Raw genomic sequence first — 24,202 nt, forward strand, 5'->3', positions numbered from 1 at the left:
CAGAATCATGCTACTGGAGTCCTGTGAGAGGACCAGTTTGGTAAGAGGGGAGCTACCAGACTACCCTTTCTGGTTCAGCAGCCAGTTACCGAAGGATCTGGAGTTCAGAAAAAGACATTTTAACTGAATTTTCAGTGGTTACTGATACGAGATATTTCTGGGGATCGTTCATATCCATCAGAAGGAAGGGAGAAAGAAATATGAACTTTTAGCTGGTACTGACCTACAACCTTGTGCAGGGAGGAATATTAATTATGCAAAGCAATATCTGTTTTAACAGCACCCCTAAGTCCTCTACTTCTGCTGCTGTTTAACTTTTTGTGTGCTTTATGCAATGCCTATGTACTGAATGCTTCAACTACCTTTTATATCCCTAATGGCAAACAATAAATGAGAGTTTCCACGAGGAGAAGGCCCTACTAACAGGCTTTCAGGAGCCCAACACTGATCTCTGGATCCACTCGGTTGTTATTGCACAATATCAGCCTGAGGAAGGAAAACAAACTTGATGTAGGCTATGGACCCCAAGAACATGCCTAGAGGCAAAGCCACAGGCAGCAATTAGACTCCGGGTCTTCATCAACAAAACATAAACTAGTAAACATTTCATTCAGGCAATTATGCATTTTTCAGTAGAACAAAATCCACTGAACACTCTGCAATCTTTGTCATCACTCGCTGCATCCTTCTATGTCAGGTTAGATTACACTCCACCACATCATGCTGTACTACAGCTGAAATGATATAACACAATGTGAACAATTAACCCATGATCCGGCATATTGTGATATGCTGAAACGTTACATATAAATCAGAAATCTAGGAGACAAAAAAAAATCTCTTTTTGCATAAAAATGCTTTTCTTTGTTTTTTAACTATTTATCATTTTTAATTCAACAGAGGATGAGGAAAGCAGTTCATAATATCTGCCTGAACTTTGCAATCTCTGGTATTTTCATACCTTTGATGATGAGCAAATATTTTTACAGCTACTAGCACAGACTGCTGCAAAAATTACTTTTGATTATTTTCCAAACAATTTCACTGGTATATATGCCAATAAAACAATTTAAATAAACACATTCATTTTTCTCAATAAAACAGTTCTAAGTTTTTTTATTCGTGAATATGATAAAAAAATTATTCCAGGATATATTGCAAATATATAATATATAGTAGAATAAACACATGCTGCTTGTGTAAGTTCACATTCATTTTAATTTTGATAGGCAATTACGCATCTTATACACACACATGCTAACACAAATTCACTAATTTGTATTTTTTGAAAGGTACATAAAAACCCCAGACACTGAATCTACAAAAGAAAGTAAATTCAGTGGTAGGACGTAAACTTTATCCCACTTAATTTTTCACTAGATTAGTTTTCAGTCCTTATTTGTATTCTGATGTGTATCACTGATCCTGAAATTTTGTTTCCTCACTCTCTTATTAAATAGCTTTACACTGCTCTACCAGGTCTACAGAAATGCCATAATATACCTGCTAAGAGAAAACAAATTACAATGTGCACCAATAGCCATCTGGAACGGAAGCCAGTTAAAAGAACTGCTATAAAATTCTGTGAGGGAAATGTTCATACTAAAACAAAACTTTTGAAAGATTTGTTCTGTAGTAATTAGGGAGAGAAAATACGGCATTTTAAGACTTTTATGGAAACAAAGAGTGTAATTAAATGAAACAGTCACTTAAATTCATGTGCAATACGGAAAAGCATTTCAAAGGGTGGAAAGATACGTGAAAAATGGGAGAGAACAAAAAATAATCACATACTATTGATAGTATTTGGGGAATCTTTAACAAAGCTGCTTTGAAATTTTCTAGGTATAAAACCAAAACAACTTAGAAAAGTATACAAAGATATTTCAAGCGTTGAAAATCTAGGCCAACCATCCTCTAGTTTCTATGTACCATGTAGAGTACAAAATGAATATTCCTTGAGAGGAAATGTAGGGATTTCAACTCCTTATGCTATCAAATAATTAAGTTCCAGTGCAGTAAGTACAGTATCTGTCACATTCATGTGAAACGAAAGCCTCTATATAGTAGATAAAGGATTTCCCACAACCTAATACAAATTAACCTCATTAAGCCACTGAACCATTCCACGAAAGGAGGATAGTACTTTAGGAGATTCACATTTTGGTTTTGTTTCTTTTTCTCCTAGTACAGACTTCAAAGTATGCTGCTTGCTTTGCAGAAAATGTTTGAGGAACTGAATGTCATTTTTGGAATCCTACAGAAATTCATTATTCAAAACCATTGCAAACACTCAGCCCTGCATTCTCTGCTAATGCAAGTAATCCTTCCTGAAATCAATGTGAAGAATGACTGAAGAAAGAGACTCAGAGATATCTACGTGTACAGACTGTGAAGTTTTCCTGATGATTATGCATAACATAATATATGTATAATATATGTATATATTATGTTCCAGAAGATGTAACACTGTATTATAAAAGCATCACTTGGAAAACAGACGTAACCATATCTCAACCATTAGCAGTATATCCTGTAATTAACCTGCCACTTTTATAGCATTTTTCATGTAGTAAAACCATCAATAGTTATCTCATAAATCAGTATGATATTGGTACACCAAAATTGTAAGTGTTCATAATCATGCTCCTGGAAAAAAATAAAGCTAAGTAATTATTATTCTGCATTTTACATAAAATTGAATGCACTTAAAGAGTATGTTTAAACATACACAGCAAAGACCTTTAAATATATAAAAATTCTACCTGTCCTTGTTCCTTCATGGCACCTTTAAATTTCTTTCCTTCAGGTGAATGAAACTTCAGTCGTATTTGCACCATGCACTAGCACTAAGTTACGGCCCTTACTCCTCTACTTCTGTGGGAAGTTTGTTCTAGGTTACAGTTCAAGATTAGTATTTTGCAACTCACAAATATGAATATAAGGTATTTAGCGTAGATGCAGTGTTATACACAAACCTAGCATTAAATCAAGGAAATTCTTCTGAATTCCATTGCTCATTATGACCACCATTTCCGAGCCTTGCCACTTAAACATTCATGTCCAATTTTGCCACCCACCTGCTCGGCAATTTGAGTATTTTCTTTCTTCAGAGTTGCATGGGTCATGCGTTAACACATACACTGGCCATTAACATAGAGGAAGAAATCATGTTTCCATGAACTAGATGAAATAAAGTCACAAGCTATTTCTGTCCTCAGGTTCCCCATCATTGTGGTAGCCACATACAAACAGTGAAAAAACCCCATCAAAAAGGCTCTATTATGCTCTCTGCAAAGACACAGGCACAAGTGGGTGATACAGCTAAACCCATCTAATGACTAACAGCTACCCCTTGTCCCTTTTCCCACACTCTTTCATCCCTTGCTTGCATGAACATTGATTGTCATTTTATGGTGACGATGGTAAGCCAGGGGTTTAGACTGGCAGAAGAATATCCCCTTTCTTTGTAGAGTTGGTTCTCTACTGGTTTAGCTCCTACAGCTGGGTGCAGAGACTAGTGAGCAGCAGTTTCAGCCATCGGCAAGCAGCAGGAGCAGGCAGCCACAGACACACGATTACCTCCGCCTGCGGAAACCAGTTCCTATAGCAGCTTACAGGCACTGCAGCTCTGCACTCTTACATGAAATAAATGTATCTTCTTTTACTCCATTTCAGGTAATTCCTCTGAGGTCAGAGAGACTATGTAAAGTATGCAACGCTTTGTTTGCTTGTGTCTGTGTGGTTTTTAAAGCTTTTCACAAAACCAAAGCTTTAGCTGAAACAAGAAGCAACAGATCAGCAATAAGGAGAGGAGTGGAAATGACTCTTAGCCATGAGTTTCAATCCATATTACATCTAGTATTATACAAACTTTGACCTTGCTGCCATCTTGGGTATAATCAGGAAGATGACCCATATGAAATACTATAGTGACCCAGTCTTTCAAAGTAGGCACATAAGCAGTCTTTATTCATGTAAACCATATCCACATGAGTAATTGCATTAAGGATTATAATGGAACTACCTTTTTTAATAACCAGGAAAAACAAACAATGTAGCAGCAGATTATCAACCTGCTTCATCCGTTTCCCTGAGTGATTAGTCACTATTTTATACCAAAACATTCAAACACGTGTGTAAGGGGGGATTACTGATATCAGAAAAAATAAAAAAAATTAGTGGTTATAATGTGCCATTTTCCAGATTAGGTCTAAATCACTGTCCTATTCTTAAGTGACCAGCAAAAAAAGTGAGTTTTCTTGTTCACATAGTCTATTTGCTTTGTTCATACTGATTGACACAGAAAACAAATGTAGGTTATCTTTCTGCCACACTTCAGCAATTTCAATATGTCATATCAGTCTCAGTGTGTCACTGTAGGTAGGAAGGATACAAAAAACCTTGCAAAATCACTCACATAAAAATGCACACTTACACACAGTATTGTTGCATTTTTTCAATAGTTTAGTAAGAGTTAGTAGCTGCCACATCTAAGCAATCAAAATCTTATGCAACTACAGCTAGGCCGGGATTTCCAGACAAGCTTTCTCTGTTTAAATTGTCTGACAAAGAGATATGAAAAGAAATACACTGTCCAGTTCCTTCATTCAATTAACTTCAATATTTTTCAATATTTTCTGTTATATCCACCTAACATCTGGCAGGGAAAAACTTGAATTTAGTTTATTCATATGCTGTCAGCAATGGTGGTGATATTCTTGCAGTCGTGTGACCTAAGAACATAAGGAATGTGAAGCTTTTTGTTAAAGACAAAATCTTTGATTTGACCAGTCATTAGTGTAATTGGGAAAAAAGCAGACAAGATTTTGGGGACATAAGCTTCAGTTTGCTTGTGTGAACACAAAACAACGCACACCTTCATTTCAGCTCCATGGGCCAGAGAAGAACTGGCAGCACAGACATCAGGAAAAGCAGAGGTGTTTCCCCTACAAGTCATAATCTCGTTAGCTCTGGCACGCAGCAAGCCACCGACTCCCCAAGAAGCACTGGTAGATACACATTGATAGGAACCTCACTGAACACGACCTTTAAAGATCGGATTCAAAACCCTTTGAAATCAATGGGTTTGGTTTGATCAGTGGGTTTGGATCAGAATTTCAATGATAGATTTAATTTTTTTTTTATTTTCAGTAAAGGTGACATCTGGATTTGCAACTGAGATATTTATTCTCATGATTGCATACATAGCACCTATTACAGTGATTGAGCAAATGATGACATGTAGTCTAGATATGTGACTGAAACGTATGATGAATTAAGATTATTAAAGCACAGTATCCAAGCAGTGTAACTATTTTTGAAATCTAGTCAAATTTTATTACACATTGTACCTAAAAGTAGGCACCCTGAGAGGGGGGCAAAAAAACCCTCTTTCCACATGTTTTTTTAATTTTGTTTTTTTTACAATTTTTTTTATTGCTATGACAAACTTAAGGGATTTTTAAAATTGTAAAAATTCTCAAAACAAAGAAAAATATTTTATTTTATTTGGAAAAAAACCCTCCTTGGTATTTTTTTTTTTTTTCCTGTTTGGCCAGTGAAGTGAAATATCAATTACAGACACAGCAGTAATTCCCGTGTCCTCAGTGGTGACAATGAGGTATGCCACAGTTGTGGTACATCTCAGGAAAGGCACTCATGCTGCTTTATTTTCCAGATGACACATGGAGTTGCACTATAGAATCAGCAGGAAAAAATGATAATTTTGTGCTGTCTTATTCTACACTATCATTACATTCCACACAGCTACTTACAAACTTATTTAGCTCTCTATTCCATTGATGCCATGCACATTTAAAACATTCACATAGTTCCAAAGTAGTGTACAACTAAAAACAAATACCAAATTTTACTTTTAAAGAGAGAATTTTCTGTAGCAAGAAGCTGCTTTCTGTGTCTTGATGATCCCTTTTCCAAATACCTAGAACCGAGGATGTGCCAAATAACCCTCACCTTAGCATGGCCTCTGGCTAAACACGAAGACCTTGGGGGTCCGGAGGAGTCCCAGAATGCTAATGAGCCCCAGAGGGCTAATGAGCACGAAGGGAGCACTCTGCCCTCCTGCTCCCAGCACCATCCACGGGGGTGCAATCAGCCCCTGGGCCTCGTAGGAACCCCACTGAGATGAGTCAACACAAGAAACTGCCTCCCCAGAAAGCCTTGCAATGCTAAAAGGAGTTATGGCATACAGTGGTCTGGGACCTGTTATCGGATGAAGGGGGAACAGAATTTTGAGATTGAGTCAGATTCTCCATCAGACATTTTGTGGAATCGTGTGAGACTCATCACAGGATGCTTAGTGGAAGGACCAGGGGCGGGGAATGGGAGGAGGTGAGGGTGGACTGGGGAGGAACACGCGTGAGTCAATAAAGGGGACAGCATAAGAGGGGACGGTGAAGTACAAACAGCGCAACTGAGCAGTACACTTGCCTGGCGGAGCCGCCTGCGCCAACACTGCAAGCTCGTTAAATCCCATTTCCATCTTTTTTGTGCGTGAACTCTCTTCTCTGAGTGGGTATGTGTAAATGCTAGGGAAATTTAAGCCAGACTAGTTGGTGACAGATTAAAAGATCTGATTACCTCCAACTGGCACGGGATCACAAACCTCGCGGGCTTGTGAATCCAAGTGAAAGCAACTGGCAATATGGGGGCACCTCGGACCAGCTACCAGTCAGGCTCAGTGTCTAAGACCAGATATTGGAGTGATCCATTTTGTGTATTCGTACATATATGTCTCTCCACCAGCAGACTTCAATCTTTATCAGCCAGGGAAGAGGACTGAGCTGTCCATTGTATGATTGCTGTGTGCATTAACATGGGTGCCAGGAAAAGCATTTTCTTTTGTCTGCATCTATCTGAGTGGCTGGCTCTGTGTGTACTGTGCATGTGTGAGTCTGTGTGTCTATATTTTAACCCATATGTGTCTAAGGAGCATACATGCTCAGCCTCATCATTGGCAGGACCTGAGGATAAGGAGCCACAGCAGCTTCACATCTACTAAGCTACTGTATTCACCAGCCTCTAACAGATGCGAGCATTAGAAAACTTTTGGAAAGAAAAAAAAAGCAAGGAAGACAGAGGCAGCATTTGGCAAAATCACATTTAACCCTCAGCATTTGCTTCTAAGAAATTTACACAGACTGTCAAGATAATTCTCTCCTATTAGGCAGGTTACCTGCTAGATCAGCAGATCAATAGGTGTAGAGAGGCACATGCCAAAACACCACAGTGAGTCAAGCAGAAGAGTTGCCCTGTTCGATGAAAGCAGTCCATCCCACGCCAGAGGCCATGCAGACCGTTTTTTTTCCTTGATTTGGGTAATGGTATGATGTGAACAACTCCTTCTCATGCAAACACACCTTATTGACAGGGCTTTGAGATCTTATTTACTGCGTTCACCTTTCCATGCCTTGCACCTCAGCTACAGCTATTAAAAGTCACTTGGTCACCTCGGGCACTGAAAAAGTCCAGATAGACAGATCACCAACGATGTCCTACTTACACCAGTGGAGAAATAGTTTAGTGTAAAAGTACAGGACTGCTTTTCATTTCTCTTTTACTCTGATGTCTCTTGCATCTTCGGGCATGTTCCCAGGTGAATTGCTAAAAAGCAGAGCTGATTGCTCAGACCGATTATTTTTGCAGTACCACCTGTAGGCAACACATACACAAAAGATCCTGCTAACTGCAGCACTTCCCGGGCTTCTTGGATTCAATGTGGTGTTCTCTCTCCTGAGAGAACCATTTTGAAATAGCAAGAGTCATTCTTGGTGTTTATTCTGCCGATGTTAGCCCAGCTCCTCTCATTGGGCTGCCTCTGCCATCCAATTAACCTGGTTAGTCCGAGTCACCACTTGGGTGAAGGATGGTAAGCAGAGTTCATATGACAACACTATGCAGACAGCATCTCTGGTAGCCTTTAAAAACGGAGCTAATGAATTGTTTGCCACAGTCACGTTGCCAAGCATACTTTTCTGCACAGTGCCAAAGAAAAATCTCATCCATCAGCTTGTCTGCCAGCCACCAGTTACAGCCATCTGTGTGGGAAGACTTTTTCCCTTTTGGAAAAAAATCAAGGAAAACTACACTGTAAGCATTCCCCTAAGAAGAGCTCACTAACGACCCTGTGAGATCAAGCCTTAGATATTCCTATAGCAAAACCTATGCACTGAAATGGGCTGAAGGATTGAGTTATCTCCACTACGAGAGAAAAAGACTACTGGAATAACACAGCAAGCTGGCACGGTCCCGGCTGGTCATACAATCTTTACAAACATAAAACCACAGATGGAGCACTTCATGTAGGATCTCTTGGACCTGAAGAGCTCGCAGCCATCTGACATCTTTATCCTCCTGGCCTTGCCGAGGCTAATTTTATTCAATCAGTCCGTTGGCAGAAGCAAGCCAGTCTTACTCAAATAAGCTTATCTCCTCTCTCACGGAAGTCTGAGCCTTTTTATGGCAATGGCTACAAACGACGCCTTCGCGCCAAACCTTTAGCCGAAGACACAGGAACCCAAGACAGTGCCAAACCTTTAGCGAAAGACACAGGAACTCCAGGCACAACTAGTTTTCAGGTAGCCTGAGGGCTAATTTCCTCTTCTTCATACGACCCCCTCTCAGCCCAGAGTGCTGCCCTCCCTAGGTGCCCCTTCCAATTTTGAAATCACATGATTGCCAGGTTCACGAAACCACAGAGCGTTCGGAGACGAGCCCACAAGCGGCGATCGGTCGCGATCCCGCAGCTCATTAGACGTTGATCTGCTGGAAGAGGAGGAGGAGGAGGAGGAGGAGGAGGAGAAGAGACCGCCGCACGTTCGCCCACTCCTCCCTCACGAGCGGCTCAGCTCCCCAGCAGCAGCCACCCCACCGGGCCTGCCCGGGCCCGCCGCCGCCGGTGCCAGGCCGGAACCACCGCGCCGTAGCTGGCCCGTCTGCTGAGCAGAGGAGCAGGCCGGGGAGGAGGCCGGTGGCGGCAGAGGCTGTCGGTTTCCTCACAGGCCAGAAACGGAGCCGCTTGGCTTTTTGCAGGCAGGAGGCTTCCCATGTTTCCTCTCTAGCAGCTGCGGGCTGACACCATCCGCAAGACGAGCCTGCGTCGAGCTGGCAGGGAAACACCCAGGGCGAAGCGCAGTTTATAAATATTACAAGAAGTCAAAAGCCCCAGTATTTCCGAGGTTGTTATCAAACATGTTAAGCAAACGATATATTAAAGTGTGCAGACATTTTGTAAATTAACAGGCTGAGGTTTGAGATTACTAATTATATGATTTCACAGAGAAAAAAGACCAATCCGGCTCTCAGGCACTCAAAAGAACATTTGGCACAAAGACTTTTTATTCTCTCCTACTCTCTCTGTGGGCCTGCTGCCAAATAGCTCGACTCAGCAAGAAGCAGCAGCACATGTCTCAGAGCAGCCTTCAGCATCTGACAGAATACAAAAACCCCCACATTTTTTCCTCAGTCTCAAGGCTTCAGAAGCCTGTAGTTTACACAGTTTATGGGGAATACGTTTCCCCCGTTTCCTTAGATGACTCTCATTATTAATTTTCTTTTCTTTCCAGCTGACCCAAATGGTCTCAGGGCACGTTGTACCAGATGACAAATTAACGTGTTCTCAGGGACACAGCAGAAGAAAAAGAAAAGAAAGCTCGTTTCCACCCCTACATATTTGAATGCCCCTCTGGCACACAACCCTCACCTGAAGTAACATCTTAAGAAAAGTGCTGTGTATGGGACTTTCTATGAAATAGGGTAAGTGTAGCAAGGTGGAGAGGTAAATTCAGTAGTCCTTTTGAACAGCCTGCTTTCGGGCTTCTCATGCTTATTAGAAAACAGCTCAAGCACCTCAGTGGACTTTAGGTGCCTCTGTGGAGGCAGCGGCTGGAGCCCGGGGAAGGACAACCATGATTTCCCCAAAGAAGGATGCAGCTGGGTCCCTGTGCTCTATTTCCACCTCAACACACATCTAGCTGCTTACCTGTGATCCTGCTTCCACAATTAAGGTACTTATTTATTTATTAAGGTGCAGAAACTTATTTAGGTAATAGATCTTGGTAATAAGAAGGTCGATTCGTATTTAAGCACCTGAATGTCACCATGAATTCCGTTATCAAAGTATTATGGTTTATTCCACTTTTCTTTTTAAAAAAATATGCTTAGCACCCCTTACTCAACCCATGCAAAGATTCTTCAAGGTTAGAAAAGCAACAGCCCCCCAAAGTTATTTATTTGGAAAGTCTTTAATAAATTTCAGCAAAAAAAAAAAGAAGACTAAAGAGAAAGCAATGACTTTCAAAGTAAGCAGCACAAAGATTTTTTTTATAAGGATGAATATGAACATCACTTGTTTAATATCTATATTGAAGAACTATTAAGCTGATCAAACCTAGAATACACGCTATAGCAGAAACACTCTGGGACTTTAGTGATGACCTGATAGAAATCACTCAGTGAGGTCAAGGTAGACTTCTGAATATTCTGCCAACTTCAAGATTCCCATTGTGCAGAATTTTCCCAAATATAATATTCAGAATACTGAGTCACTCTATATCCCTCTTCTATAGAAAAGGCAGTTATGTACACCTGTGCACCCATTCATCTAGAAAGGATTTTTAAATAAAAATGTACCATAAGATTCTGAAAATATTTTTTATATTCATATGTGTGAGTATATTCATCACATAAATATGCGATGAAATTTAACATTACTTATCTATAAAAAGCATTTGATTTTTGAAATTCCACATTTTAAAACCTCTGCAAGATTTTTGCTTGCTTGGCTAGTTGGCTAATTGTTTTTTACAGACACAGACTTTTAGTTGGTGTGTCAATTTTTTTCTTTTGGGGTTTGTTTTGCTTTGCCTTATCTATTTTCATGACTGGATAGAATAGTATCTTTCTACTAACTTAAAGTTTCTTTAATTCTGTAATGCATTTTTTTAATACACCACATTCCATTTTGCAGCTCTGTAATCCATTTATACTCTCATCTGTCATTTAAACCAAATTATCAAATATATCTTGAAATATTCCTCCCACAAATTGCAGGCACATATATGCATACTTGCCTTTCTGAAAACTATGTAACTGTGTTTTTTCTTTTTCCTTTTCCACCCCTGCCTTCTAGGACTTCCCCACAGTGCTTCAGACTCCCCCACGTGTTAAGAGAAACTCCGTAGGATGTCCCAGCACACAGTTCACCATCTGAAAGAAAGATCTTAATTTTCAGCTTGCTTCTGTAGAGCCCCAGGCAAGCTCTTTGAAGTGCAGAGTCAGGGGAGGAACTTAACTCAGGCCTTTAGAAAAAAACTGCTAACAAGGCACATGTCTAGTCCTGTGAAATCCCCTCTTTTAGAGTGATCTCCCCTGCTACAACCTTCCCTCTACATTATTGATTCCATATAAATAGCAAGTCTCTAAGCCATGGGCATGATGAATCAATAAGTATCTAGACAGAGTCTATGAATTGAAACTGGATGGCCTGGGAAGAGGCTGGCTATACTTCAAGACAGAGGAAAAGAAAGCACATTTCAACAAGCAAAATAAAAGAGGAGAAACTGCCAGGAGAACCACCGAGAGCTGTGCAATCAAGAATATTTCTGCTCAAAGATTCCCAGAAGACAATACTTTCAGATACCTCTTCTTGCTGAAAAGGTATGTTTTAAGATGTTCCTAGCAGACTCCCTGGCACTTGTTTCTGAAGGAACTCTTGTTAATAGCAGCTGTTGATAGGAAACATATACACCACTCTCATTGCTATCCAAAGTCAGAAGCTGCAAAAATATCACAGTTCCCAGAACTCCAGAAGCCTGCTTTGTAAAAACTGTCAGGTAATGAAAGCATCTGAAGTAATTCACACCTTCAAGAGAAAACTATTGAAAACCAAGATATAGGGGGAAAAAAGTCATAATTATTCAGGGACTTCTTTGGACAATGAGGACACAGCCTCGTGCTTGGCATTTTACCCTGTATGTCTACGGAAGCTCAGACAGTGCATCCAGGGATGCAAGAGGCCATGCCAGGCCAGCTCATGATCCCTTTTCACTACTGTCCATCCATGAAATAAGCCAGGCACCTTGTGTATCTAGACCACTGCTGAGATGCAACTGCAGACCACAGCAGAGATCACTGGGCAGCTCTTGGGCGTGAGCCTTCCAGGACTGTATAAAGTACACCTGGAGTAGGATGTAGGTAAATGATTAGTAAACTGATTTTACATTACCCCAGACTGGTCAAGCCCACTGCATTGAACAGGAGACTCGCAGACCAGCCAGGCAGCCATGCCTCCTACCGTGCAGCAAAGGAAGACTACAGCACTGTGCTGCTTCTGTTGAAAAGGACGGTGAAGGGGCCGGTGGTCAAGGCGAGCTTCCCAGCCCTCACCAAGTCCAGCTCCCACAGCTCATCCTCCGCCATGTCACCCAACACTCAGATCCATCCTTCCCCAACAAGAGCCAGAGCAATAATCTCTCAGCCACCGGGAATGAGGTTCCCTCTGAGGTGCCAGAGACTGCTCGTGCCAAAGGCAGAGTGTCCACTGCTCTCACATCTTTCTCACCTCTGTGAAAGGGGTGGGCCCTCAGGGGGCAATGAAAATTAAAAAAAAAAAAATAAAATAAAATTGTAATGGTCAAACTTTAATTGAAATGTTGCTAATAGGAACTTGCAAGGAAGCACTTAATGACCATCTGCACATAAAATATACAAGCTGTATACATTTTTATGGCTGCATATTCTTTGATCTTTTTTCTACTTTAATGTAGGATTTTCCTCACATACATCAACATTAGAACCTCAAAACTTCAATCCTCAGATCGCTCTGAAGAGTGAATTTTAGTTAAATAACTGAAAGACAGTAGATTGAGAAGCAGTTGTTATCTGTGGGCTAGTTTGCATATACTCTTTCAAGAGTCCCAAGTGCGAAGCTGAATGCCAAATACAAGACAGAGTAGTGTGGTGTATTTGTCTTCCAGTGCCTAACAATGTGTCAAAAATGACAACAGACGAGTGGCCATTTACAAATATCTGTAGGGCCATGCCTCTTTTCAAGGTTAGATGAAATTGTTATGGGGAAATAACCAACTACCCACGTTTCCTTAATAGTATCTACACTGACTCATGACAAATATTTTTACTGCTTTAGTTCTAAAATGCACACCAGAAAAAATAGATGTTAAATAGCCGTTCAGGTCCACGGCACTGATATGTTGTGAAGGGAGCCAAGCATAATCTTCTCTAGCATGTGGAAGACTGTCACAAAACAAGAATTGCCTTCCCCTTCGATTCACCACCTTAAAGCTGAACAGCAAGGGGATACACTGCAGGATTTGACAAAAGCCATTCATGAGATACCTTGTCTGATCGCATACACAAATCTAGTGGGAGTTTTATCTTCACAGGGCTCACAAGTCAGGGAAATCTTGAGAATAATCCTAGTGCATATCCTCCAGGTGCAGCTATATTTAGCAGAGCATTGTAAAACAAAATAAAAAGATGAGGAAATCGGAAACTGAAGATGCAGTGGAGTGAGCCAGCCTTTCCTGAATTCAGTGGTACAGCCTTGCTTTAACACCTAATTCTTTATGGGGAAAGTGCTGCATTGCCTAGGAGTTGTATTACGACTGGGCACCTGTAATTTCTAAGGAACAAGACCCACAATAAAAAAGTAAACACGGACACTGTGAATTTCCTTTTATTTCACACACAACTACTCTGATACTTGTGGTTTGTGACTGCTCTTCACTTGGATTTTTACTTTAGCAAATATGCTGCATAATACAAATGCTATGCGATTATTTCTGATCCTCTGTCTCACCTCTTCAAGGGAGTGGCATGTTCATCCACATTTCCTTTGCTGTACAGTTATTTCTAGACTCTAGCAACACATATATTACATGAATATGTTGTCAGCTGAATGAACAGAAACCAAATTTCTGCAATGTGTGCATGGTTCAGAGCCCCCAAAGCAATGTACAGCATTGTCTGGACCTGCAGACTGGAGAGACTTGCTGCAGTTTTGTCTCTGCTTATTTTTTTCAAGTATTATACATATGCATACATACATACATATACAGTCATGGACATATAAGAAAGTGTCTCTAAGTAGAAGGATCCAAAACTTCAACACATCAGTGGATCTTGACATTTTTATTCACTTTCTGAACCTTTACACCATCATTTATTGTATTAGTATAACAATAAAGAAAGTGGGGTTTCTACTCTTCTCTACAAAAGCAAAGACACACGTCACCATACACTGGATGTCTAGAGCTCTGGCATCTAATCTAAGCTGGACACCCCTGTATAATCAATGCAGAGGGAGAGAGAGAAGCACCCCCAGGACGTAATACCTGAATTTTAAGCATGCAAAATTAGATCCTTCCGTAAGGGAAAGAGCTACATCAGCAGAGACATGACTTGGTCCCTGGTTAGTCATTCCTTTTGGGAGATTGCCCTCATAAGAATCTGACATTACTACAATACTGAATAGGCCTAACAGAAGGTCACGGCTCTACCACCATGTCTGCTCTAGCACTGATAATATATGTGTACAACTAAACCAAGCTAAAATATATCTACTGATTTATCCTCCACTGTGAAGTTGACCTCTGAGATCTCAGACATTTGCCAGGACTCAGCAGAGGAGTGACTTTCAGGTCCAAATATAACACTAAAGTCAGAGGAAGAAGCAAAAGGACATTTGAGGAACACACTCCCCTAGCTATTATTTTAGGAGCTTTTCAAATGTTACTAGTTATGGTAGCAGCAAATCTAGAATGATTTTCAAAGCTGTCTTTAAACAGTGAACTTTCTCCCTCAAAGAAAAAAAAAAAAGAAACTTAGAGGACTCAAACAGGCTTCCTGGATTTAAAATGCATCACTGATTTATCTCCTTGTTGTAGACAATTCACTCTAATAAAGGGACACAGAAATAGTTTCAAGCTTATAAATCCCACTCTATAGCTATAAAATAATATTTCCATATTTTTCTCCAGGTTGTCTGTAAGAAAGAAATCTCATGTGTCCCATCTATCTCCTCTATTCATTTTTGCTACACATGAACCTAGGAGATTTTTCCATAAAATAAATAAAGTACAAAATAAATGCCAAACATAAAAACTTCATTAAAAGTACTGAAATTGTTACCCCCAGTGATCATTGTTATGAAAAATGGAGTGATATTTTATAGTTTAACACTGCTCTCCTACAACGATTCTATTAGGATAAGCCATAATCTGGCATTTTCTCATATTTTTAGTGTGGGTCATAATGCTGCTTAAGTGTAGACTGTTGTATTCCTCGCACCCAGCAGAAGAGCAAATTAGTTTATAATCACTCCTACAGATCTGTTTGGACAATAGAACAGATTTTTAGGAGAGCTTTTCTGGCAGCCAAGATCAGTCTGATAAGTGGGACTTTTTACATATTTTTTTCCCCTTACACCACTGTTTAGTGTGATAGTTTTAAATGGGAGTCCTTCACAGGATTTATTCTATATCCAGGTTAAAAAATGCTCATTAGACTAAATTATATTTGAAAACAGAAGCAAGAGGTAGACTTGAGAATGGTATTTATTTGCTTCAGCAAATTCATTATTTTTAAAAGTACTTTCACTCCTTACTGTCAATAGTATCCAACAAACTAGCATCGTTTATTTCAGAAAGATGAAAAAACAATGAAGGTAAAATGTCACCCATGATGAAATAAACCACATGAACTGCAAAATAAGAGTATGATTGCCATATGCCATTCAGACTAATTTAGTTTTGCTCTGACTTTCAGCAAAAAACTTCAAGTTCTAAATGCCTATAACATGAATATAAAATGTTGATAATCTATTAAGGGAGGGTTTAGTCCAAAATAATTAAAAGATTTTTGTGTTTTGCTATTTCTAAAAATAGCTGATTGACTCTGAACATTTTTGGGGTACTTCTATAACTAAAGAACAGCTGTTCTAGAATATGGCATTTTTACAAGCAATAATATGCAGTGGTCCTTCTGGTACTTATTTTTTATGAGAAAATTTAAAATGACACCAGATTAAAAATTCTTTCTTTTTCTCTAACATGTAGGTTTTACTTCGGATTTGTGAAGTACAATATACCTAACCCCCCTCTGGTAGCTAAGCTCTTTTCTTCAGTCATTTTCCTCTACTCAAGCTGTTTTTCAGAGTCAACCCAGGAAAACGTAATGACAGTAATGTTGTGACAGAAGGAGGGTGGGAAATACGTACTGTCCTTAAATCGCTTAGCAGAACATGCATCTAATGATGCAGGGCAAAAACTGAAAAGTCAAGAAAGGCATGAGATAAAACTGCTGAGTACTGTCCTTGCACTGGTGTAATAGGGATCCTCCTAATTCCCCACTTTTTAGCTGTTTACATCCCATCCCATCCCATTCCATCCCATCTTCTTCCCTAACAGTAGGCAGAGGGCCTGACTGCAAAATTCATTCCTGCAATCCCCAGCGAGCAGTTTCCAGGGTGGGTGTGACAGCAAACAGTGAAGAAGCCTTTGTGCTCATCTAAAGGACACTATGAACAGGAGTGGTGTAAGTAGGATGAAAGGTTAATTCTTTTTTCAGCTGTTTCCAGGGCATAACCTCTGCAGGATGCACTTTGTCTTCCGCAACCAGGCTTTCTAGTATACTATGTGTTGTTATGATGAGGGACAAAATCCGCAAAAATATGGATTATTTACTTATCGTAAATGAGATTTTCTGGATTTTCCCATGTTCTGAAAAGGTAAACATAGGCATGGAAACAGTATTTTTATTCTCCTGAGGTGTTTTTGAACCAAAACTAGAAGGAGAAGAGAGATTTACACAGCCTTCATATCCACAGCGTGCAGCAGTCTAACAATATTACTCTTCCTCCTTCCTTATTTAAACTTACTCTTCTTTTAGATACAGTTGTATTTGCTCTTAATATCTCTGGCAGATGTTCTGGGGTGAATGATGCAATTAAGAATCCAAAATTCCCATTTCTTCCAGATGCTTATTTTCTCAATATTCACTCACTGGAAATATATTTACTTTCCACTCTGCGGTGTCTAGCAGTTAGCACACCTTCTGGGTTCCATTTCACAAAATTTCCACAGTTAATCTGACACATGCCAATGCATTTTAGATGAAAGTTTAGCACCAGTAATCTCTTTTTCCTATCTGTAGTAAATTTACATAACATAACAAAACTGAGCAAAGTTTTAAATAAGTATTTTACTTTAAACATCTTTTCATTTTGTTGTTCATAGGTAAAATACTTTCTGTAATCTGTCATCTTTTCAAAACTTAACTTTGATTTTCCTTAGTATTCCAGCTCACTGAAGGAATCTAATGATTTCTGTCTTTTCTATGATTCATTCTTTTCACTGAAACTGAATTACAGACTTAACTGCTTCATCCTTGCTCCCCTCTCATCAGACACATACATAGTCTTGGGTTCAAATTCTGGATCCAGAACAATTTTGACCTTCCCAGCAACTTGGCCAGTCTCCTACAAGCCCTAGCTCTCCTCTCACACACGGTCCTGGACCGCAGACTCAGCTAAAGCAATTCTAATAACTTGCACCTAAAAATACAATGGCACAATGCACCCAAGATTTGTGTTGGTCTTAACAGAATACTTTTCTCGGGCATATGCTTTCTGCAGCTCTGCATTCACCCAGAATAACCCACACATTCAGCTTTATACTTCAGTCATTCAAGGACACTTGATATTGAAGCCAGAAGTATTTTGCAAAAAGAATTCAAAGTCTACTGCATTTACTTGAGAACAGTTTGAGTGCAAGAGTTATACAAATCTATGGGGAAAAAAAGAACAAGACAGACTTGGCAGCTCCAGCCTCAGCCTCCTCAGCACTACAGGCAGAATTCTTCCTCAGCCTCGTAGAAGAAAGCTGCACAAAGCAGACTGCTCTTTTGTGATTTTCCTGCTTTCTGTCATCTAAACCCCCAAGCCAGCCTTTGTTCTCCAGTAAGCAAGCCATGGCTTTGCTCCCAACTATGTGGAAAAGTGGCTTTTTCTTGGTCACAGTTAAATGGTACTTTCACACCTTAATGGGAAGGTCAAAATTTCTGTAGTATCCCTCTGCAAATTTCAAGAATTCTTCCTGACTTTCTGTGTATTTTAGCTCAACAAGGAGAAACGGAGCAAACGCCAAATCCCGGTTTTACAACCAAACCTTTTTTTAACACAACAGAATGACATTTGCAGAATGATATGAAGATATAAATGAATCTGTCACAGACCAAATTTCACTGGCTTCTGAACTGCGACATGAGACTCCATTTGAACAGTAGAAATAAAATAAGACCTTTACAATTTTATTCGGACATTGTGACCCTGATACAGGAGAATAATTATTAGGCAGATAAAAGAACAATATCCAAACTGAGTTCTTCTGCTAAGAAACTTGCCAAAAGCTGCAGAAGGTTTCCAGTAGGTTGCAAATGTTTTGGTATATTAATTAAGGGATGTATTCACACCTACACTGAAAGCTTGAGTTCCCACTTTGTGAAAGGAATGAGCACAGAATGCTGTTTCAGAGCCCCTGAGAGATGCCTAAAACTGTATGTTGTGCAAAAATTCTGTTTTCAGTTAGGTTTGAAAAGCACCTAGTATTTTGTGAAGCTCCCATAAATAAATGATAAGCATTTAAAAAACACTAAAATGGCCCATGTAAGCTACTTCATCAGTCATGACCTTGCATTTTTCTCTTTCATCCAAGTCTCTTCTATCTCTATCTGCATATGCATGCATACAGACACAGGCTTTGCTGCTTTGGAGCTGTTGGTTTGTGCAGCTTAGGCTCAGATCAGTTCCCTTATCTTCTGAAAAGATGAGACCCTTTTACAAATTTACATTGAGTCCTTTATGGTTGGACTTGATGATCCTAAAGGTCTTTTCCAACCTAAATGATTCTATCATTCCAAATCTCTACAGTGGAAGACTTCCCCAGTGAGCCTTAAAATGGTAAGTCCCCCTCAGCCCCCCAAAGACTAGAACTAACTAATTTTTGTTCACAAAAAAAACTTTATAAATTGCAACCCAAAACAGATAAAGGATTTTTCTCCTGCTATTCCCCAGCTTTTTCTGAACATTTCCTTGGCACTTGTATAACTAAAGAACAGCTGTTCTAAAATATGACATTGTACAAGCAATCACTTAACACTGCTATAGAGTAAATTCAGTGAAGAGTGTCAAGAGAGAAGGGCATAGTCTTTAGACATCAGCAGCAGAAAATTAATGCAGTTGAAAGATTAACATATCCCCTGAATGCTACAGAAATAATCTCCACATGGGATGTGATTTTCCAGGCACAAACCTCCCAAACTGAATATGTGAAATCCCCTGAGTTGGATAATGGTGGTGCGCAATAGATACCAGCACACATATGGAGCAGTCATCACAGCACGTACGGAATGTATGTTGGATGTATGGAATGTAGATTGGAAAGCCTGAGGGGCAGTGCAGAATACCCTAAGACCAGCACTAGGATATATGGCCTCCATACCTGGAACCAGATCTAGACTTTGAAGATAAAATTGCCCTAATTCTGCCATCACAGTAATTTTACATATCTGGATGCTGTTCAGGATCAGACTCTAATTATAATGTGATATTGACCCATTATATTTGACCTATAAAATGACATGATCTCAACATGTTGAATTTTGAGAAAACATAATGTAAGGGAAACTGTAAACTATTCAGATTTTCTTTTCAATTACATTCTTGTTTGATAGTCCCAGACATTAATAGAATTTTGTGAGTGTTTCTCTTAGGAAAGAGACAGGGAAAAACAAAGTTGTCATACCAGTGAAGAAAAATCTGCTTGGCTTCTCCACCAAAGAAAGTTGGTTTCAAGGTCTTGGACATAAACTTTGTACTAGTCATGACCTTCCAATATACCTCAAGATAATCCTACCATCTGAGCTCCAAAGCCGTCAGAAGACCCAGACACAGCTCTTCTACAGTGCATGTCGAATTCCAAGGCTGGAAACTTCAACCAGAAGGCACATTCAGATCTTTCCTGCACATAAGAATTCATACTTTCGGAGTAACTCAGTAGGCTCTCGTTATGAGCATTAAGTATTTATATAAATAGAGAGAGAATGGCATTTCCTCAAAAGGTTTTATTTGCGTAAACTCAGACTTATATTTACCATTTAAATGTTGTAATCATTTTCCCGTTCACGACTCCTGTACTACCTGTCTGTACTGGAAGGATCCTCTTTAAAGATAGTGTAACCAACAAAGTCAATGAGTAAAAATGTTTCCAGAAAGGGAGAAGGGTCTGGGGGGTGGACACAGGCAGCTACAGCAACCCCATCAGCTCACTGTGGCACAGCATCCTGCTTCATGGGTTACAAGAGGAGTCTCCAGGTCACTAAACAGTCCCTTCTCGTCCTCCCTGATCACAGCTGCATCTAACATCCACTGCTTTCCTTTTCTACTCTAAGGAAAAGTTTAAGACATTATCTATGGCGTGATACACATTTAGGCTAACGAAAAATTCAGAATATAACTGTAAGCCCAGAAAATAATATTTTAAAGGAAGTCCTAACAAAAATATAGTACTATATGCTCCATTAATTGAGTACTTAACAAGTTAATGAAACAACAAGGAAAATTCTGATTTAACAGATTCAAGAGAGTGGTACCATTAAACCAAGACTAATTGAATAAAGACGACTATCTATGGGGGGGCTAACAATTTCTTTCATACTATTTTTAAGGGTTTAGTCAAAACTGTGGCATGCAAATGTAAGCACTCTGTTTTCCTAGGTATATGGATAAAGGAATCTAGCAGAATGCATTACTTAGTATACATAACAAATCAACAGGACTAATTTGAAACCAATAATATGAAACTGGAAAAGTAGAACTGATTACAGTATTAGGGAAATGTCAACATTTACTCATGATAGGAAAAAGTAACAGCAGGGTAAGCATACTATCAGTGTTTTTTCAGTCCTAACATCTTACAATATTTTCCTAACAAAAAAGCAAAGGAAAGCTTAATCTTCCAAAAGAGAATATAGCTAAAAAAACAGCTGATTGGTGGGCCAGCTATCCAAGGGAAGATAATGTTACTAATACATGAAAGGGCTGAAAATGTTAAAAAGTTTGGCATTTCTAACTGTAAAATCAAGCATGTAACTTTTGCAAGAATATAATCTTTTGTGCAATCATCTTTCCACCACAACGCAAAATCTGAATGTGTTTAAGGAAAAGATCCTGGGTACTCATTCATGGGAAGTTACTAAAAATTTGATATTGGCATTACAAGACCAGGCCCAAAATAAAGAACTGCTATACACCTCCCTTTTACTTGTCTTAGAAAAACATCAAGAAACCATAATACTTGCCAAATATAAACAGAAATAATTTTAGGTGATCCTTATAACGGAAAATGTGTGATATTCATTGTGAGACTCTCCAACTGCTCTCTCCATGGCTGCCTCAAGGACAGTCAAGTTTGATCGCCAAGGTGGTGGTGGGAATGGGGGCAAAAATGAAAGCAGCCATTTGCTCTGATGGAGCTGACAGCACAGAGAAAAAATAGGTGTAACTCCACTATTGCCATGATTTCTGCACCCATGTCCCAGCGAACCACCAGAACTATCGGCATCTTGGCAGTCAGAGAAAATTATTTTCCTTTATACCTTGGCAGAAGGCCAAGGAGTGTTATCTACTGAATTCTAACAGATATTGTATTACCATTTTAGATTGCAGTGGCAAACACTGATATGAAAGTGTTTGACTGACTGTTCTATTTTATCTTCAAGCAAATGGCAATTTTGGGATCAGGTTCTGATCCTGATATAACTGAAACTTTCAATTAATGCCCAAGCTAGATAAGAACATCTAATATCTTTCTTCCCCATGTCTGCTAAAATAACTATCATCTTCCCTTGTTTCTATATTTAAACATTAATTACACTCAGAATTAAGTTAGTGAAAGCTGCACACAAAGCATTCTCATTTAAGAGCATCTATCTCTGGGACAAACTTCCACAAGAGATAAGATTATCCATGTTTGAGACATTTAGCAAATATGACAAAAGAGTTTGATGAAGCAGGACTGACAGATCAACAATAGACAAGTGGATGCCTCCATCTAATATTTTGACAGACCCCACTGATATTTTCCAGCCTCACCTGGTAGCTCCTAAGGCATCCACACACATCTCTCTGTGCAACTTCCTTCATCTAAATATTAGTTTTCTCCTACCTAATTCCAGTAAAGAACCTGGGAATATGCAGAACTCGTACATCCCTTGACAGGCACACAGATCCAGAAGGTGCATGTTGAACACATGCAATTTACCCAGAGGGTGTGCTGGGTTTGTCTGGGATAGAGTTAGTTTTCTCCACAGTAGCTGGTATGGGGCTGTGTTTTGGATTTGTGCTGGAAACAGTGTCGGTAACACAGGGATGTTTCCGTCACCGCTGAGCAGCGCTCACCCAGAGCCGAGGGCTGTTCTGCTTCTCCCCCCACCCCACCAGCGAGGAGCCTGGGGGGGCACAAGGGGTTGGGGGGGGGACACAGCCGGGACAGCCGACCCCGACCAACCCAAGGGAGATCCCAGACCGTAGGACATCACGCTCCCCATCTAGAGCTGGGGGAAGGAGAAGGACGGGGGGACGTTGGGAGCGATGGCGTTTGTTTTCCCCAGTCCCCGTTGGGCGTGATGGAGCCCTGCTGTCCTGGGGAGGGGATGGCTGAGCACCCGCCTGCCCCTGGGGAGCGGGGAAGGGATTCCTCGGTTTGCTTTGCTTGCGAGCTCGGCTTTTGCTTTCCCTATTAATCTGTCTTTATCTCAACCCAGGAGTTTTCTCACTTTTACCCTTCCAATTCTCTCCCCCATCCCACCAGGGGGAAGTGAGCGAGCGGCTGCGTGGGGCTGAGCTGCCGGCTGGGGTTAAACCACAACCCTGTGGTACAATGGCCACCAAACCAATTCATGTTCCCTATGACAAATAGCAAACCGGCAGCGATGCTGAACTGAAGCCTGCCTGCCATATCTGTCAGTGAATACTGTATGTTTGCAGAGGTTTATTTGTTTTCCAAGGGCTAGCAATGAGTAAGAGGATCAGGATCAATCTTATAATAAAATAGCCTTATGGATTTCTTTCAGCCACCCTCAAAGTATATCAGTTTTTAGACTCATAACCTTGACAACATCCTTTTGGAGATTGATATGCCACTCTCTACTTGTCTTCTCATACATAGCTACTGCAGTACAAATGGATCTGGTACCGCGGGCCGATTCCCACGTTCATGTTCTCGGCTCAGGCACTCATCACCATAGTATCAGGGTCCCCAGCAAAATTAAAAAGAAAAAGCAGAGTTCCTGTTTCTTTTCAGAAGGCAGGCTAAATGGAATATAAGTATGTGCACACCCAGGAACTATTCAGGAAAACTCATATAATACTCCATGCGGCGAAAAAGTGAGCTTTGTGTTTTAAACACTTTGAGCACTTATCTATTTTAGCTCCTGGACGTTCTGTCCAGACTGATGAAACTTTAAGAGTCAGCCAAGATAAAGGGAGCAGACGTGTCTTCAAACCAGACTTCTCAAGAAAAAGGACAGACTTGGTGCCCACGCACCTGACACGGAAAAGCTGCAATCTGAAATCCCACTTTGTAACCCTGGTGATTTCTAACTGGACCTCAGTGCCTGGTTCACCATGCCCTGCCTCAGCCTCTGGTTTTCTTGCTGCTGACTTGGGAATTCTCATTTGTGCCGTATCCCTGAAATAAGCACAACAAGCCTAGAGATGGCCTGTCAGAGTCAGCTGTTTATATCCCTGCTGAAGTCTGTCTGGAGAGCAGAATGCTCATTAAACAATTTTTCACACATTGATGATCTTTCCTGCTTTTTCTTTTTCTTTTCTTTTACAATAGCCTTCAGAAAAAGAGATGGGTTAAGAGGTGGTACAACTGAAGCATAATATGACTAAGTCAATAGGAAAGTAAAGATTTTTTAAAATGTAGATTATCGATCTTTGAAATTGTAACAGCTCCTTCAAAGTCATTAGGGTTTGTTGTGTCAATATATTAGTAAAGACTTCTATAAATGAAGATTAATGATGCTAGGGATAATTATTGCAGAAGAAACTCACATATTTCTCAGTATTTGGAAACTCCATGCAAAGGTGAACAGTGTC

General features: G+C 40.0%; 1 protein-coding gene across 2 annotated transcripts in view; it reads right to left on the reverse strand.

The window, feature by feature from the left end:
* TAFA2 (TAFA chemokine like family member 2) overlaps window positions 1–24,202 on the reverse strand; it is a 193,407-nt gene that overhangs the window by 25,837 nt on the left and 143,368 nt on the right. The window lies entirely within an intron of this gene.

This window comes from Accipiter gentilis, chromosome 11 (assembly GCF_929443795.1).
Source record: "Accipiter gentilis chromosome 11, bAccGen1.1, whole genome shotgun sequence".
NCBI lineage: Eukaryota > Metazoa > Chordata > Aves > Accipitriformes > Accipitridae > Astur > Astur gentilis.